At 41.2% G+C, this 16,591-nt stretch overlaps 1 protein-coding gene across 1 annotated transcript in view; it reads left to right on the forward strand.

Annotated features, from left to right (window-relative positions):
- The first annotated feature begins 340 nt into the window (after window positions 1-340).
- tfeb (transcription factor EB) overlaps window positions 341-16,591 on the forward strand; it is an 82,748-nt gene continuing 66,497 nt past the window's right edge. Inside the window, exon 1 of the mRNA XM_060910161.1 lies at window positions 341-574. The gene's annotated coding sequence lies outside the window, so the exon portion shown is untranslated. The remainder of the gene's footprint in view (window positions 575-16,591) is intronic.

The following is a 16,591-nucleotide window of genomic DNA, read 5'->3' on the forward strand; positions in this document are numbered from 1 at the left end:
GTCAGCTGGGATAGGCTCCAGCTTGCCTGCGACCCTGTAGAACAGGATAAAGCGGCTAGAGATAATGAGATGAGATGAGATGATTAGAGTGACATTGTAGCTAAAGTGACAAGGTGATATTGTAATATTGCACTAGAGTATTGTACAAGTTAGTAGGTATACTCCACAGGAGCCATTTTATCAGTGTGTAAACAGAGTAAATCTGTAAGCAGTCCCGGAGAGTTATTAATGTAAATTAGCGCGCGCTCGCACACACAAATATTATGACACGCTTGAGCGCGTGCACGCCTTATGAAAGACGTGTTCGGGCATGGAAGGCTCGCGCCGCGTGCTGATTGGTCAACTCAGCTGTCAGTCTGACGTGCCTACAGGTGACCGAGCGACAGCGACACATCACGAAAACAAATAGCGGCTTGAAATAAAAAGTCACACAGGGGACACTTTTCTAGCAGTTTCACTTCCAGGAACCGGACGAGGAAGCGGCAGGCGCGCGGCTCTGACACTCTTTTACCGTCACCGAGCTGTGCGTGCGGAAAAGCCGGGCTTTAACTTTGTACTTTCTGACCTTCAGCGGGTGAGCGATATTTACTCTCTGTTAATCCGTGTGCGCGCGCGTGAGGCGCGGCGCGGCTTGCATTCACTCACATACAGGACCGGTTTAGCATTAGCCTTAGCTTTAAATCCGTGTTTAGAAGTTGTTGTTTAGTCGGGGTCAAAGCTCTTGTTAAAGTAGAAACAGAAAAGTTGTCTCGGTTCGCCAAAAATAAAAGGTTGATAATGTTGCGCGCATGCGCAAGATGGGTTTTTTTTTTAAATATATATATTTAACAAAACTCTCAAATAGTTTATCTTACTGCTCATACAGTCTTGTGTGTTGTTTTTTTTTTTACACTTGGTCGTTTTAATCTCCTGGTTGAATCGAAGTGTGTCCATGTTTAGTTTGTGTTGTGCTGCACGTTCTGACCAATACGAGGCTTTAGAGCGCTCGTGCGCGGGCAGATCAGCCAATCAGAGCAACGTGTCAAGCATGATATATAAGCAACGCTGAGTTATTTTTGTCCGCCGGCTCAACATGGCCTGTGAAGGAAGAAACACACACACCACACTAAGCAGTCTGACTCCATACCTGCGTGTATTTATTAATGAATTGAGTGAGTTGCAGAGTAGCAGAGCTGGTGTTGTTATATGGAAGAATTGACCACCTGTTGAATTCATACTCCAAACACATAGGGGGCAGTGTATCATCAAGTTAGGGGGCTCACTTCTATCAGGAGAAACGAGGAAGTGTACAGTCCTTCCTCACCTTCTCTTATAGAACTCTCATAGCAGGGTTATTTTGAGCCCCCAAACCCCCCCCCCCCCCCCTTTTTTTTTCAATACAGGGTTTATACAATCTAATTTGAGTGCTTGAAAGTTTGTGAACCCTTTAGAATTTTCTGTATTTGACATCAAGTCGTAAAAGTAGACAAAATATTATTATGCTTGGTCATTTATTTATTGAGAAATGATCCAATATTACATATCTATCTGTGAGTGGCAAAAGTATGTGAACCTTTGCTTTCAGTATCTGGTGTGACCCCCTTGTGCAGCAATAACTGCAACTAGACGTTTGCGGTAACTGTTGATCAGTCCTGCACACCGGCTTGGAGGAATTTTAGCCCGTTCCTCCATAGAACAGCTTCAACTCTGGGATGTTGGTGGGTTTCCTCACATGAACTGCTCGCTTGAGGTCTGTCCACAACATTTCGATTGGATTAAGGTCAGGACTTTGACTTGGCCATTCCAAAACATTAACTTTATTCTTTGGTAGAACGACTTGTGTGCTTAGGGTTGTTGTCTTGCTGCATGACCCACCTTCTCTTGAGATTCAGTTCATGGACAGATGTCCTGACATTTTTCCTTTAAAATTCGCTGGTATAATTCAGAATTCATTGTTCTATCAATGATGGCAAGCCGTCTTGGCCCAGATGCAGCAAAACAGGCCCAAACCATGATACTACCAACACCATGTTTCACAGATGGGATAAGGTTCTTATGCTGGAAAGTAGTGTTTTCCTTTCTCCAAACATTACACTTTTCTCATTTAAACCAAAATGTTCTATTTTGGTCTCATCCGTCCCAAAACATCTTTCCAATAGCCTTCTGGCTTGTCCACGTGATCTTTAGCAAACTGCAGACGAGCAGCAATGTTCTTTTTGGAGAGCAGTGGCTTTCTCCTTGCAACCCTGCCATGCACACCATTGTTGTTCAGTGTTCTCCTGATGGTGGACTCATGAACATAAACATTAGCCAATGTGAGAGAGGCCTTCAGTTGCTTAGAAGTTACCCCGGGGTCCTTTGTGACCTCGCTGACTATTACACGCCTTGCTCTTGGAGTGATCTTTGTTGGTCGACCACTCCTGGGGAGGGTAACGATGGTCTTGAATTTCCTCCATTTGTACACAATCTGTCTGACTGTGGATTGGTGGAGTCCAAACTCTTTAGAGATGGCTTTGTAACCTTTTCCAGCCTAATAAGCATCAACAACGCTTTTTCTGAGGTCCTCAGAAATCTCCTTTGTTCGTGCCATGATACACTTCCACAAACATGTGTTGTGAAGATCAGACTTTGATAGATCCCTGTTCTTTAAATAAAACAGGCTGCCCACTCACACCCGATTGTCATCCCATTGATTGAAAACACCTGACTCTAATTTCACCTTCATATTCACTGCTAATCCTAGAGGTTCACATACTTTTGCCACGCACAGATGTGTAATATTGGATCATTTTCCTCAATAAATAAATGACCAAGTATAATATTTTTGTCTCATTTGTTTAACTGGGTTCTCTTTATCTACTTTTTTAGGACTTGTGTGAAAATCTGATCATGTTTTTGGTCATTTATGTAGAAATATAGAAAATTCTAAAGGATTCACAAACTTTCAAGCACCACTGTAACTGCTGTCTAACAGCAGGACAAGAATACACACAATTCGACCAAACTGCAGAAACTCTGAGAGCCGGTCAAGAGAACATTGCGATCGTATCTTCATGTACTGTATGGTGTTAACCTGCAGTTTACATTAGAGCTTGCTTAGCTCAGTTTTTAGTAAGAAAACAGCCATCTCTTTCATCAGTAATGCATGAGACCACTATGGCATGCCGCAATTATGTGACTTTTTTTTTTTTTTTAAATTAACGTGACTGATCAAACTTGAGCTTATGTCCCAATAAAATAATCACATACCTGAATGTGTTTGAGTTTTGTATTTTGTTTGGTTTAATAATTGGGCCACTTTACCTTTGCGAGTGTAACTCACTATGCCCTTGCAGTTTGCCGCCTTGTGACTAGCAGATCTTGCACCCAGCCACTGCGAAACTGTTCATGATCTTCTAAAGATTTGTAACTTTTTCACCTCCGGCAAAGCGCATGCACTCGGTCCAAAAACAAGATGGTATACTATGTCTGGGTTTGTGACTGGATGATCTGTAATCCTGTCTTTGGCTGTTACTTTGTGCTTAGTTCGTCCAAATGTCGTCGCTTGGCATTGCGATCGAGTTTCTCCTGGTCGGGGCCCTATTCATTCTCTTTTCCCTTCTCTGTCAGACTTGACCAATTTAATCAACTTTTCAGCCACCCCCCCACCCCCACCCCCCCAAAAAAAAGGTAAGCAGGTAACTGCTGTAACAAAGCACGTTTTTCACATCCCAGCACTCAACATGTCGTGACCTAACTATATATTCTCTGCAGTTTCTCGTCAAAATGGCCATTTCGTCGTCATTTTGAATGCTTTCAACTGGAATTCTTGCACACAGCACCTTTTACGAAAGGTATTCTAAGCAACAGGGAAGTTGGACTGTAGTATGGATTACAGCAACAACACCAGGATTACAAAACGGCGAGCACAAACATGTCTGTCGCAAAATGGTAGAAGTTTCAGAGTGCACGGTTACTATTCTAGCAGTGTTGTCATTTTGTAATGAAAGTATAGGGTACTTTGGAAATGCCACAATGCACTGTAGTGTCCGATCTGGCAGATCGAAATCTGCCAACAGAACAACACAAAGCTTTATTATGAAATTAGTAAGTGTCTAGAAATAGGCGTGATGTGATAAACTTTGTGTAAATGTGATGCAGAATAAGATGGACCGTTGTTTTGCAATGCAAATAAAAAAAAAAAAAAAAAAATCCATTCAGGCTTGAAATCACATTTGTGTCGCTCCTGGTCTGTTCCATCATTCAGTTTCGTCAGTTATACTGTAGAGGTTAGAGAGAAATAATCTCTTTTTTTTTTTTTTCTGTTATTTCTATATGCAAACTAGCAGTTCTGAACATTCCTGAAATTATTTATTTATTTATTTATTTATTTATTTTTTGAAAATTAATACCCATCTTGCACAGCTTTCTTGGTAATGTGGCCTCTTCTTGTAAATGTGCAACCTGCTCTTGGTTCCTCAGAGCTGCTGGAGCGTAGAGAGAGGGGCGGGGGGGAGAGAGGTATCTAAGTAATTCTCGACAACTTATTACTTCCTGACTCGACAGTCACTAAAACCCTGCACATCCTCCAAGCACCTAAACCCTCAGCCTCTTCATTCTCAGTCATACAGTGGCCCACGCTGCGTAAGGATCAGTATGTGCGGTTCGTTTCCTTCACTCAGACTGTGCTTTAGGTGCTGTAATTAGGAATCCAGGCCTAAACCTGCCTGTCTTGTTCCTTGCCGCAGTATCCTGTTTAATTTGTACCCGACGTGTACACACTAATGCTGCTGCCTGAGCCACTTAGCCTGAGCAAACAGATCCTCTCACGGTCCGCTGCTGACCTGCTGGCTTTGTTTTGGTGTGGCTTACACCTGTAAAGGAGTCAAGGGACGCCCTGTATATCAATAAACGCCAAGAGCTGTTTTTATTGCCCATTTAAAGTGGATTTCTAGTGGTTAATCTTCCCCCGGCGGTGTAATTACACCAATAATGTGCTCCGTTTAAAGCGAAACCTGGCCATACTGCTGTGTGTTTACTCCGGAGAGTTGCTTAAAGTCTATTGCATTATACTTGACCATATGACTGTGGGGAATTTTGGCTGTACAAGAAATGGGGCAAGTCTTCCTCTCCCACCCATTTCGTCACTCTTGCTATTCTGGGGAGAACTTTGATTTAGACGTAGCGAGCCGAACATCTGCTTGAGGGTCAAATCTTAAAGTATTGGCACCTTTCTGAGCAAAAATGAGTGCACGGTATAAAATTGAGGTCGGATCCCTTTTGAGATGCTGTAGTCTGAATTCAAGACTTCTTTACATGTTCTGCATTCAGTACTGGTCCCGATGTTCCTCTACAAGTGTTTTTGGCCTTGTTAGTTATTGATGCAAGAAGAGTTTCAGTGCCGAAATATTATTGTGAGGGTGGCAATAATTTTGGAACAGTTGTTTCACAGGAAGCAGTTTGGGTTGGGAGGAAAAGTGTCACATCAACTAACTGTTTGTAAAAAAAAAAAAAGAGTTTACTTGTATATAAAAAATGAGGGGTAAATTTCCACTTGCCCCCTGTTTTGCGAGGTTTTTTTTTTTTTTAAGAAAAACTATAGAATAGTTGTGAATTGCAACATAAAATGAAGCTCACACATCAAGTTGAAGTTTGGTTATTGATTACGTTTGTTTATTGGTTGCTTTTTACTTGTAACGGACAATTTTATCCAAAATTTCAAAAAGATAGATATATAAATATTTTGCACAGGACTGTGTTCCTCTGATCACAGAAACAGAGCTCCAGCTCTCTCTGCTCTTAATCTGTTCTGTTCTTTCAGGATTTATCGCACATGTCGCTTCTTGTTGAGTTTTTATGCCCGAGTTGTTTGAAACCAATCCGGGTTTTCGGTGTCGAATAAGGAAGCGGCTTCACCTTTAAGAAAATCAAACGCTTTCATGAAGGCGCTGACTCGAATGCGAGCATTCTTTAACCACTTGTTCTTGAAGCATTTGCTTCTATTTGTTAACATTTTTTCTTGATGGCAGGGAGACAGTAATGCCTTTTTATCTATTTCTCGTTTTGAACAAGCAAAAACAGCGTGAAAATTAACCGTATTGAAGACCGATTAAGCCTTGCTTGCCTGAAAGACGGTGTCTGTCTGACCCTGGCTGTAATCATCACGTGATGCGTGACGTCATGCACAAGGGGTCTATAAACAGTAGGCGTACCATACTACAACAGCGGGGGTGTATAAAATAACTTGCAAAGCAGTAAATGAAACCGAGACTAAGAAAACAGCCAAGACGTGATGGCGGATACGTAGTGAGGGACACTTTCAGGAACGGAAATAAAAGATCAAAAAGGCTAATTTTTGTGGTGCTAGTTCGTAATATATGCTCATTCCAACTTGCCCGGTCAGGGACATATTGCCCTGGGCAATCGGGCAGTCCTTAAGGTCGAGCCCTGGGGTGCCAATAATTTTGGAGTTGACTTACATACTGCATGCATACTATGCATTTGTTGTTGTTTTTTCTTTTTTGCACTGTTTATGATATTTGCATTGTGTCTTGATAATGTGGTATGACCGTTATAACCTGTTTTTAATGGGTTTTTTCCCCCCGTCCATTAAAAATATTAATATTGTATTAATATAATGTAACTGTTCAAATATTAGGCTTATAACGAGACGTTTAGAGACCACTTTCTTTTATTCCTGAACTTTCCACTGTCAGAAGACATTAGGTCCGATTTGAAATAATTAAAAGACTTGTTTTTGAATTGAGGGCTGTTTTACAGTAAATCCATACAAAAAATAAAAGACTTTGAGAACCAGTGATTTAGGGGAAGTTGCATCATTGCAGTGGCCTGAAGTATGGTATAAGCAATTAGTGTGAAGCAGCATTTATTTTGACAGCATTTCCTTTGCAGGAATATGAGCAATGATCTACATGTGCACCAGGAGCTCGGTTCATCCAGGATAAGGCATTTACGCCTCCGTCTAGTCCTACTCTTAGGGGTTTTGAAGCGCCGCTGCGATTACTTGTGCTACGTTTTACGTGTGTGTGTGTGTGTGTGTACGGAGAACTCGAAGTTTCCTGACATTTGCTGTATATTTGATTTCTGCAGGGGGGGGTTGCTCTGTTCTGTTGGGATCTGACTGCCAGCACAGGCAGTGTTTATGTCTACTGCAGTTTGTAAAGCACACTGGGTCTTGTTTTATCTTCTTACTAAGTCTGCGAAACATCTCTCTCTCTCTCGCACGCGCAGGTTTACATAGTTGTCATTATGTAGTCCAGAACCACATGAGCTTGAATCATATACATGATAAAAGAGCAGTGCTTTGGATGATGTACACATACAGCTGGGCATGTACAAATATTATATTATCTCATTGTTGTTATTATTATTCTTAACAGATTTCTGACGTTATAATAATTTCAGGAGTGGACAAATCAGTGGCTTAGGAGGTTGAGAATGACAGATTACATCTCTGGAATTTCGAACAACCCCCTCTCACACTCTCTGTCTCAATCTCTCTCTCTCTCTCTCTCTCTCTCTCTCTCTCTCTCTCTCTCTCACACTCACACACACGCGCACACACGAGTGGCTGGCGGACACCAACCAGAGAACGAAATACATATGTTATTTACCAACTGGGAGGTCCGTATGGTGAAATGCCGTGACCAGGGTCTTGAAAGTACTGAACGAGGCCCTCTGGGCCGAGGTCACGGTATTTCACCATACGGACCGACCTTAAGCTGGTAAATTTAAAAAAAAAAATTTTTATATATATATATATATAAATATAAATATAAATTATTTATTTTATTTTTTTCTTTACCAAATTCTAACAGAAAACGAGAGCGTCCAAAAGGGAAAAGCAAGCCGAGGCGCCATTTTGAATCCTCATTCACGGCTGTAATGCAAATGGCTTCCTCCTCGGTATACAAGTGCACTTCCATGGCAGGAAAAAAACTACATTTTGCCGCCTATGTTGTCCCCTATTTATACAAAATTGAGTCATTCAGGATTCAGCCGTGTTTTTGCTCGGCGTTAGCAAGTTAGAGGTTTTCAGCTTTCTCCTGAAGTGTTTTCTTTTTCTTCTTCCTCAGGGTAGTAAAACTCACTTTCGCTGTGAAGACTGTCGTTATCGCTATCCATGCTGTAAAATTAATGCTATTCTCCTGAGAAATGCGAAAATAAATGTTGACAAAAATTGCTACTATGTTTGTTGTGAACGAGCGAGTCGCCAGAGGGCCGTAACCGGGGTCCGTACCGTAAGATACAGACCTGCTCGCCAGCCAATCAAAGCGCAGGATTTGATGGAAACCGGACCGCGAAAAAAAAAAACATTATTGACTATTTCTATAATGTCTTTCCATCTGTGGCTACATCGAGTCTCTGTGGGAATCTGTATTGTACCACAGTGTTGTTGAATGCTTGATTCTAATCACTACGAGGATGTTGGTTGGTTGACCTTCTTTTTTTTTTTTTTTTTATTTTCTGTAACAGCAGTTTGAATACATTCTAATAGGTTTTCATCTCTGTAGTCTGTTTACACAGGAACTGGTATGATGAGTATTTTGCATAAACGGATAAAAAAGAACGCTGATATAAAATAAAACCAATTGTAGTCATCTGCATTTTGCTATGGTGTATGAGAAATAAAATGCTTTAGGACATGCCGTTATGGGAAAGCTAATCAACTTCGTGTCATCATGTGACTTATGAGAAGAATGTGTTTTACATTTCAATTTTGAGAAATATTGCTTTATGGAATCGTCTGAACAACCACCTAATGCATGCGCATATAATTTTTTTTTTTTTTTTTTTTTTTTTTTAGTTCAATTTCAAATTGTGCATTAAGCAGGTTAATGGAAATGCAGCTGTACAAGCGATTATTTGTTTACTCCCGATTAATTCCACATATTTGTACTGCATAACTTGTAAACCGTATGCTACGGAAGCATATTGCTGCCACACCAGGGAAAAAAAGGGGGGGGAATCAGTATCACGTAATAACGTGAAAAATATATTGTTATGAGATGCTAGAGGTAGCATCACTTGTTAATTAGCTGGAGGGACATGAACGGCTCCATAGTTACAAGCTACCTCCGGTGGGTCGGACGGACTCGTTCTTCCTTCTGTACAGCCCCATGGATTTTAAAATCCTTTTAAGTGCACAAACTTATTGCACCGTCTTCAATAACAGCAGAATCTCACCATGTCTCAACCCAAACATGAAGTAGAACTTGATTAAATCATGTAAGTGAGCCATATTGCCCAGTTTATTCTCTGCACACTTCATTCAAACATGAGTTTCAAGTTATCACAGGAAAAGTTTCATGTTTTAACGGTATAAATACCAAATTATCACGTGATAATGTGAAGTGGTTAGCACGGTCACTGTGCAACAAGAAGGTTCTGGGTTCGAGTCCAGTGGCCGACGGGGGCCTTTCTGTGTGGAGTCTGTGTGGGTTTCCTCCGGGTGCTCCGGTTTCCACCACAGTCCAAAGACATGCAGGTTAGGCTAACTGGTGGCTCGAAATTGACCGTGTGAATGGTTGTTTTGTCTCTGTCTCAGCCTTGCAATGATTTGGCGACTTGTCCAGGGTGTACGCTCACATATAGTGCCCACGACTCAACACAATAAGTGGTTACGGATAATGAATGGAAACCGTGAAAATATATCGTTTATGACTCTATTTCATGATCCTGGTTTCCCCTTCCCACTGGTGTGGCGGCAGCAACACACTTCCGTAGTCTACAGTACTTTTTTGTGTTCCCCTCACAGTACCTTCACACTTACCATACAGTTAGGATCAACACAAGGGTATTGTGCGGGAATGCAAAAGTAGCTTCAAATGACTTCCACGCCATGACCCCGAAGGGGCTCCGTACAAATGCCCGGATGTGGAAAATGGCACGATTCCAAGTTATGACTTCCCACTTTCCAATACACAACCTATCTCAAGAGTCTGAAAGATTCTGCCTACTTTGGCAGCCTGCTCTGAATCTCTACAATCAGAACATTAGGCCATTATTAAAAAATGTTCTATATCTGGTCCACTGGCCGGGTTTGTGCGGTTGAATTTATTATTATTATTTTTTATTTATTTTTTTTTTTAAACGCCGGTTTTTCGACATTTTTTTCGGGTTCATAAATCTAAAATCGAACTTGACATTTACGCATTCCCAGGGCTTTCCACTAAGGCTCATACTAGCCAGCCATGACAAATAAGTAGCCAGCCGGGGGGGAGTAAACACAAAATAAACTCCTGTGCACGCAGTTCCCAGGATTAAATGTATTTTCCACAGACCATTTATTTATTCACTTTACTCAAATACAAAGTAAAATGGCAGTAAATCTTCTTTCTTTTCTTGCGTATTGCATCATGAGGCGTTCCTGGCTTGTGACTCTCTCTCTCTCATTTTCGGTGCATGACACATTCACGCAACTGAGCATGCTAGGAATTAACAACGACAACGGTCTGCAGTGGTGGCTACACAATTACACACTCAGCGAACATTTCTCCATTTGTGTATGAAAATACACTCCAACCACTCAGTTTGGTTTCATTTACAACCAACGGTGTCTTTTGATGCCAGCACGTAATTGAACAAGAGAAGACTGGTTTACCGGAGACAAAATAAGCGTCATCTCTGCTTCAGTTCCCTCCGACGGCCCCGACACACTACTGCCTCCGCCGAGTGCGTGCACACACTGCATGTCGGGGCCGCGGATGAGTTACTCTCCCTTGATCAACGAAGTCGGTGGGGAATTTGTGGTTATTATCGGTACAAACAGCGCGAATCACAACTTGAGTGTGGTTCAGTTTGGCATTATTGTCAGTCCGTTAGATAAACATTTAATTTTATTAAAATCGAAAATTTAATATTTAGAGCCTGTGGGCTACAAAAATAAGTCATTTAAAGTAGCCGGCTGGACTTAATTGTGTAGTCGGCTGTATGGCCGGCAGCTGTCGCTTGTGGAAAGCCCTGCATTCCGCGCAGAATATAGAATCGAATCAGCTCTGCGCATGCGCCGTGCGGCACAAAAAAATGGCAGCCACCATGAAGGAAGGAGATCCGGAGTTTTCAAGCATTTGCTTAAGTGTGAAATCGCAAAATGGTATTCTAGCGAACAACAAAATAGTAAAGATTCAGAAAAACAAATCATTCGGTGATCATTTTAATAGTGTAATTTCATCCGAACTCGGCCTAACGCTCGATTTAGAACTACAAAAATTCTGCGTCTCGGACATTTTAAGTACCTTTTGTAAAAGTTTTGCAAATGTTGCAGTCAGCATTTAAAATGCTAACTTAAAGTTTTTGTACAAGTTTCAGTTGATTAAACTGTCTCATCTCATTATCTCTAGCCGCTTTATCCTGTTCTACAGGGTTGCAGGCAAGCTGGAGCCTATCCCAGCTGACTACGGGCGAAAGGCGGGGTACACCCTGGACAAGTCGCCAGGTCATCACAGGGCTGATACATAGACACAGACAACCATTCACACCTACGGTCAATTTAGAGTCACCAGTTAACCTAACCTGCATGTCTTTGGACTGTGGGGGAAACCGGAGCACCCGGAGGAAACCCACGCGGACACGGGGTGAACATGCAAACTCCGCACAGAAAGACCCTCGCCAGCCACGGGGCTCGAACCCGGACCTTCTTGCTGTGAGGCGACAGCGCTAACCACTACACCACCGTGCCGCCCTGATTAAACGGTCATATTTTATTAAATGTGTCTGCTTTTGTAATAAAGTACTGAAAGAAAAAGCAAACGCAGCATTGCGATTTCTTATCCATCCATAAAAAAAATCCCTCCCAACTGAATTTTTTTGCTCACCCGGTGGACAGGAAACGGATTTTTTTTTTTTAAGGATGGCCTTATGCCTCAGGACAGTTGAGTGCAAAAGTTTGTACACCATTCTCATCACGCCTAGGGCAATTCCATGTAAATGTCAACCTCACCATGCAAAACTAAAGCAACATGTAATACATCAAAACCACTCCCAGAGGTATCACCTAGGCCTGTATTTTACAGATGTCAATAAGTTGAACCAATTTGTAACCAACCTAATATGTCACTGTCATTCTTTCTTTCTTATAATGTAAAACCCAAGCTAAAATCAACTTTGATCATGTACAATTCTATATTATTGCCACAAGCCACAGAAATGTATGCTAAAATCCACAAAACAGCAAAACAATAGCCATCCTAAATATTATTTAAGAGCTTTGATAGTTTTAGCTGATATTTAGAGAGTTTTTCAAAGGGTTATGGTGGTTAAATTGCTGATTTTCTAAACATATGCCATGTCTATTTCAGACGCGTCACATCCATAACGGAATTTCGTCACATCCATAACGCTGACTTTTCCTTCCGAAACTCTGCATGAAATACAAAATATTTTAAACAAAGATTTTTTAATATTCACCTTGGACCCCTCTATCAAATGGATATCTCCATTTCGACATTAGGTTTACAATTTCACAGAGTTTGATAAAAATGTACAGTCACCCAAGAAAAGTGATACTTTTTCTGTCACATCCATAACGCATCTTTTATTGGCGTTTTCTGGCATGCCCTAGATGTACTATGGGAATTGTTCTTGTTCTATCACTTCTCCAGTATGGTACAGCCTTAAAATATGCAACACCTGTTTAAATACTGGGAGACAATAAAACATGCACTGGGTCATTTGTTGCCATTTTGAGTTCAAGTGTCACGTCCATAACGCTGGAATTGCTCCTAAGAAATGACTCAAAACATCAAAGGTAAAATATTACCAGGGAAACAGTCTGAATTCCTGGACGCCTCCCTGGGGAGGTGTTCCAGGCATGTACCCCCGGGGAAGACCCAGGACACGCTGGAGGGACTATGTCTCTCGGCTGGCCTGGGAACGCCTCGGTGTTCTTCCCGAGGAGCTGGCTGAGGTGTCTGGGGGAAAAGGAAGTTTGGGCTTCCCTGCTTAGACTGCTGCCTCCGCGACCCGGTCCCGGATAAAGCGGAAGAAGACGAGACGAGACAGTCTGAATATATATATATATATATATATTATTATTATTTTTTTTTTTTTTTTTAAATAAATGTGGACATTTTGCAGATCTGCTGTTTTTGTTTTTTGTATTTCTGTGAATCTCTGACTTTCTCAGTAATATATAAACCCCCCCCCCAATATTCCGCAGTTGTATTCTTTTGTCAGTGTTTCTTCTGTTTCTGGATAATTTGTTGGTGAACCAACAACACACGTCTTTCTGATACTACTTTCCCCCCCAAATGTCTGTGAAAGGCCATGTTTTGGATTGTAGGTCTTGTGATCGCTGTTTTCTGATGCCGCTGTCTGTGACTGGTTCTCGGCACACAGCTTGAGGGTTTGAATCTGTTTGAACTTTTAATCCCTGTTCGTAAGACTTGAAGTCAATATGTTTGGCAGTTTTAATTAGACACTAGAGCATGTCGTCAAACACTTGAGCTAAAAAAAGATAATTGCGGAGAGCATGAATTGCTGCATTATTCAAGCCATTTTGTAAAGGGGCTTTTTTTTTTTTTTTTTAAATTACGGCCGGGTGCCATGATGAAAAACTTCAACAGGAGTCCGTTTTGTAATTTGACCCAAAAATGGAAGGGTTTTCGGTTTTTCTGTTCGAACTCCAGGGCTGCCAAGTAATGCTTGCATTCAACTGTACGGTATATGATCGAAACTGATTACAGACACACTACAGTATGGTTCTAATCTCTGGCTCCATCTCCCGAAGAATCTGTCAGGTCACTCTTCATCTCCAGTGTGCCGGCTTTCACCCGTGCTAAAAATCATAGCAATGCCACTCAGCCTGTTTCTGTGGTGCCATGCTTCCTCGACACTCCTCCGTGAATTATAATCTCTCTCTGATGATGATAGTAATGAGATGGCAAAGAATAAAAGGAACACTCATCCATTCTGGGTTTTTTTTTTTTTTCTTCTTCCTAATTGGGAGAGCAGCAGAGAGAAAATTAAACAGAAAACTAGCACGCTTGTGTATGCAAGTGGGGCCCAGAAATATCCTGTGTACGTCTCCTTGTCTCCGCTGGCCATTGTTAGAACACAACAGCTCCTTGGTCATATCCAAGGCCTCCCACACAGAAGCCGGGAAGTCTTCCTTTGCATCACAACCGTACTGTAAATACATTGTTGTCTCAATTTAGAGCATTGAAACCGCCTCGGTGTGTGCAAACACAAGGACTTTTCTGTTCCACTAGTCGAATGTCGATAGTTTTGGACTCTTTTTCTGTGACAATTTGCATTGACGTAAAACACTTCTTTTTTTTTTTTTTTCCCCCCCCCTCTGTGCGCGTGTATGCCTGAGTCAGGTCAAAGGCTGTGCGGAGGTCAGAGGGGATGAATGGAAATGCAAGGTGGTTAGCCTTTTAACAGCTTCCCACTCAGCTTTTTAACAAAGGGGTAACAAAAACGGAGCTTTGCCCACAAAAGTCCCCACTGAACAGAACCAAAAAGGCAAAATGGCGCTCCACTGTTTCAAAGTTAGTGGGTCAAGGTATTGTAGTGCTGACCTACTGCTATTTTGTATTAGCTTTGTGATTTTTTCATATACAACAAAACTTCTTTAACTCTTCAAGATGTCTGCAAATTTCTGGTACAGGTGTAACGATACACTCCTGTAATGATTCAATACTGTTTACGACTCCGTTTGATCCGATTCCAGACAATTTCAACCAAATTTGAGTGAAGAAAAGAGCAATTCCAGCGTTACGGACGTGACACTTGAACTCAAAATGGCAACAAATGACCCAGTGCATGTTTTATTGTCTCCCAGTATTTAAACAGGTGTTGCATATTTTAAGGCTGTACCATACTGGAGAAGTGATAGAGCAAGAACAATTCCCATAGTACATCTAGGGCATGCCAGAAAACGCCAATAAAAGATGCGTTATGGATGTGACAGAAAAAGTATCACTTTTCTTGGGTGACTGTACATTTTTATCAAACTCTGTGAAATTGTAAACCTAATGTCGAAATGGAGATATCCGTTTGATAGAGGGGTCCAAGGTGAATATTAAAAAATCTTTGTTTAAAATATTTTGTATTTCATGCAGAGTTTCGGAAGGAAAAGTCAGCGTTATGGATGTGACGATATTCCGTTATGGATGTGACGCGTCTGAAATGGACATGGCATATGTTTAGAAAATCAGCAATTTAACCACCATAACCCTTTGAAAAACTCTCTAAATATCAGCTAAAACTATCAAAGCTCTTAAATAATATTTAGGATGGCTATTGTTTTGTGGATTTTAGCATACATTTCTGTGGCTTGTGGGAATAATATAGAATTGTACATGATCAAAGTTGATTTTAGCTTGGGTTTTACATTATAAGAAAGAAAGACTGACATATTAAGGCGAAGGGAACAATTCTTGTGACAAATTGGTTCAACTTATTCACATCTGTAAAATACAGGCCTAGGTGATATCTCTGGGAGTGGTTTTGATGTATTACATGTTGCTTTATTTTTGCATGGTGAGGTTGACATTTACATGGAATTGCCCAAAACTTGGGACTGAAAAGACTCAATAAATAATGTGAAACACGAAGCATTTTTGTCTGTATTAAAAAAAAAAAAAAAACGAATGAACCTTTTTTTTTAACTGCTACAAGGTTTAATATTGTTGGCTCACCATTTTATAAATTCTCCCTCAGATTTTTATTGAATAAACAATGTTTCTGACGCGGGGACGTTTTGAAAATGATTGATTGAAACATGAGCTCTGTCGCTAGCCTAGTAAACTAGACCCAACCGCCTAGTGGCCAAAAATATTTTTTGCCTAGCGAGTGGGTCTAGCCTCGCACCATATAAATAAAAACACCCCGGGCATCAAATCGTGCCCGCCAATCACAACGCAAGGTTTTTGTTTGGATTCTTTGGGCGGGCTTTTGCAGGAGTGACGACAAGGCTGCGCGACGCTGGAGAAAGCACAGCAGGAAAGATGGCTACGGCTAGTGAACAGCGCGCGTTTGACTCCGCTTTGGAATCAGTTTTAGAAGAATTAGACTTGGAGTTTTTGTTGAAACATGAGCAGGAAGAGGCTCTCCGCTCATTCCTTTTCAAGAAGGACGTTTTCGCTGTTTTGCCGACCGGCTATGGCAAAAGTCTGATCTACCAGCTGGCTCCGCTCGTAGCCAAAAGGATGGGGCTAGTTTGTGCAGTACGAAGAATTAATAAACCGCTTTGAAACATTACTTTTTGATTGTTTCTTATTTTCCCGTTATTTTAAATTTAAGGGAAATTATTTCACCAAACACCACTAAATAAAAACTCTCAAACACAGTTTAAGCAAACCCTTGAAAAACACTTGGGAAAAATGAGTGTATGTGGTACAGACTCCAAACTTGTGGTCATTATCTCCAAACTTCTTAATATCTAGAACCTGTTTATTAATTAATACGCATTTTGAAAAATTATTTAATTTCAAGGCCTCCCCCACTGCTTTCTGTCGCTCTGACTACGTCATAGTCACTGTTGCGCTGATTGGTCAGAGCGTTGGCCTATACGCACAGAGACAGTTTGAAAGACAGTGGTTTGTTCCTCCTACCCGCTTCGGAAATGTCTACGGATCGAGGCCAGACTAAATATTCACATTTAGTC

The sequence above is a fragment of the Neoarius graeffei genome, chromosome 26 (genome assembly GCF_027579695.1).
Source record: "Neoarius graeffei isolate fNeoGra1 chromosome 26, fNeoGra1.pri, whole genome shotgun sequence".
Taxonomy (NCBI): Eukaryota; Metazoa; Chordata; class Actinopteri; order Siluriformes; family Ariidae; genus Neoarius; species Neoarius graeffei.